This window comes from Curcuma longa, chromosome 20, assembly GCF_044706935.1.
Source record: "Curcuma longa cultivar G26 ecotype Majalengka, Jawa Barat chromosome 20, ITB_CL_G26_1.1, whole genome shotgun sequence".
In the NCBI taxonomy this organism is placed as follows: domain Eukaryota; kingdom Viridiplantae; phylum Streptophyta; class Magnoliopsida; order Zingiberales; family Zingiberaceae; genus Curcuma; species Curcuma longa.
Window position 1 is genome coordinate 8246702 of NC_133880.1, and position 3024 is coordinate 8249725.

General features: G+C 45.2%; 1 pseudogene; it reads left to right on the forward strand.

Moving 5' to 3' along the window:
• The first annotated feature begins 2095 nt into the window (after positions 1 to 2095).
• On the forward strand, positions 2096 to 3024 carry LOC141812997 (tetraspanin-8-like; annotated as a pseudogene).

The window sequence follows — 3024 nt, forward strand, 5'->3', positions numbered from 1 at the left end:
AAAAGTAGACCTCATAGCTGAAACAGAAAGTAGTTACGAGGTAGCAGACCTTGTTCCCCAGATACCATCTTAATTGGACACCTGAAAATAATCTGCAGAATTGGTCTGCCTAATACTGACAATAATTCTCCTTGGAAGAAATATGTGGCTACCCCTTCATGAGTATAAAAACCCCCTCTCAGGTATGGAACCGCTCTCTCTCGCTGGCTCCGCATCTTCTACATCTATTATTACTCTGCATCTTCTTCTTCTTCTTCTCCCTAATCTAAGGAAACCTACTGACTTGAGCGTCGGAGTGGCCTTCCGGGAACCCCCCGGCATCCATCTAACTCTCTTTTCAAGTTTTCTTGGCAGTTCCAAGCTCATAAGAAAGGTGGGAAGCGGTTGAGGTGGCATAATATTGACTGGTGTCTTGACCGTCATCGGGATCTAGCCAGAACAAATACCTTGAACTTCTAAAATACGTAGTGAAAAGAAGAAAAAATAAATAAATAAAAAAATAAAAGAATTTTAATTTATAGTTGCTGTTCTAAACAATGTTGAAACTTGTGATCAGTCAAGCTTTTGCAATAATTCAATTACTTTTTAGTTCACAGTATTTACTTATCTTTCAATACTAATTATTTTCTTTATATTGCATATGGCAAAATCATACTGCAATCTATCGAGCAATGCTCATTGACAATCAGAACTTATATTTCAAACCTTGCAATCCAAGGAAGAGAGGATTCAACAAATATTGTGATGCATCATCCACTAGTGGCTGGCAGGCCAGCAACCCCCTACCATCCCGCCAGCGGCCTACTAGCAGCCCCTCACCGTCCCGCTAGTGGCCGGCCACCGGCCCAGCTGCAGAGCCTTGCGAGCGGCCGCCCTGCATGCCATCGCCATCACCAGCGGCATGCCATTGCCCTGCAAGCGGCTGTCCAGCAGGACTATCGACCCTCAACGAGCCGTTGTCGGCCGACCACCAACCCGCCATGGGCTAGCCAATGCTCGGCCAGCGCGTGTACCGCTGGGAGAGGAAGAAAGACTAAATCAAGGCAAAAAAAGGATTTTATAATTGTGCACCGTCGCCTAACGCTTCATCGTCGCCATTGCAGCCGTCGAAGGGATCGGATCGAGGTCGCCGGATCGCTAGAAGATAAGAGAATCGGTGGAGAAGGGAAAAATCACAAAGGAGAATGAGAAAGAAAGAGATCGGATTGGGGATAAGTTAGGGCTTTTGGCGACGAATAACTCTTTCGTCGCCGAAGGGAAAAATGTGAAGGAGAAGGAAAGTTGGCTCGGGAAATAAATTAGGATTTTTGATGACAAATTCACGATTCATCGCAGATTTTGCGATGAATCTGTGTTTTCGTCGCAAAATCGGCGACGAATCCATGATTTGTCGCCAAATCTGTGACAAATCAATGATTCATCGCAAATTTAGCGACGAATCCAAGATTTGTCGCAAAGTTTACGACGAAAATATAGATTTGTCATAAAATCTACGACGAATCATGGATTCGTCACAAATTTGACGACGAATTTCTAAATTCGTCGTCATTTGGTAATGAATTTAGTGACAAAAATTAATCATCGCAATTTGCACAATTAAATTATTTTTGTCACAAATTTCGTTGCAAATTGATGATGAAAATAATTTTCATCGTAAAATTTATTCCCAAATTTATGATAAAAAATATTCATAGTAAAATTTCATTGCAAAAAGACTATATTTTTGTAATGCAACCCCTACTAGATTCAAAAGACACCGTTTAATCTACAGGATCAGAGAAAATGTTGCCAAACCACAAGCTTTAACCAGTATTAGTCCTTGTATTTCTGCAAGCATGTCTCTAATCCATTACTTCCATAATAACTACCTATCACCGATTCCAATTTCCATGGGAGAGAACTACGACTCCGACCACATGCTTGTTGCAGAAAATAGGCAAGAGTTACCGATTCTGTTTCCTCGTCCCTTCTTCAACCAGAGAAAGACAGAGGGAGCGAGAAGCAAGCACAAAAGAAATCGTCACATCATCATCGATTTTCCTTCTCCTTCAACTTTCTGGATATATATCGTCTAATTCAATTGAGAAGAAGAAGAATGGTTCAGGTGAGCAACACACTCGTGGGTGTACTCAACTTCCTGACCCTCCTCATATCCTTTCCCATCATCGGCTCCGGCTTATACTTCCGCCTCAACTCAGCCACTCAATGCGAGGAATTCCTCTACCTCCCCCTCCTCGTCTTGGGCGGCTTCCTCTTCGTCGTCTCTGTCCTCGGCCTGGTCGGCTCCTGCGCACGCCTCTCCGTCTTCATGTGGCTCTACCTCTTCGTCCTCTTCCTCCTCATCCTCGCCATGATCGTCTTCGCCATCCTAGCCTTCGTGGTCACCAACAAGGGCGTGGGACAGGCGGTGACCGGGGTGGGCTTCAAGGAGTACAGGCTCAATGACTACAACGATTGGCTACAAAAGGTGGTGGCGGATTGGAAGACGTGGGGGAAGATCATCGAGTGCCTGAAAGATGCCAGAGTTTGCGGTGGCTTTCAGCAGTTGGTGGGTCTCCAGGCAAATGAATTCTTCATGCAAAATCTCTCGCCCGTCCAGGTACATGCATCTATCGCCTGTCTACACATATATGTCTCTTTGTATAAATGAATGATATAATCGTGGCTTATGATCTTAAATTTTCTTCAAATAATGGGTGCAGTCGGGCTGCTGCAAGCCCCCAACGGTCTGCGGATTCGTGTACCAGAATGCCACTTTTCCGGACAACTCCCGCGACGGGGCTCAAATCGACGGACGCGGATTGTCGACAATGGAGCAACGAGGAGGAGAAGCTGTGCTACGAGTGCGGGTCGTGCAAAGCGGGTGTGCTCGCGACCATCAAGAGCAGGTGGAAGGAGGTGTCCATCTTTAACGTTTGCCTCATTGTGTTTTTGATCATTGTCTACTCGATTGGGTGTTGTGCTCGGCGCAACAACAACGCCAAGAGATACGAACATTATTACCGTGGTGGTGGATATCGCTGA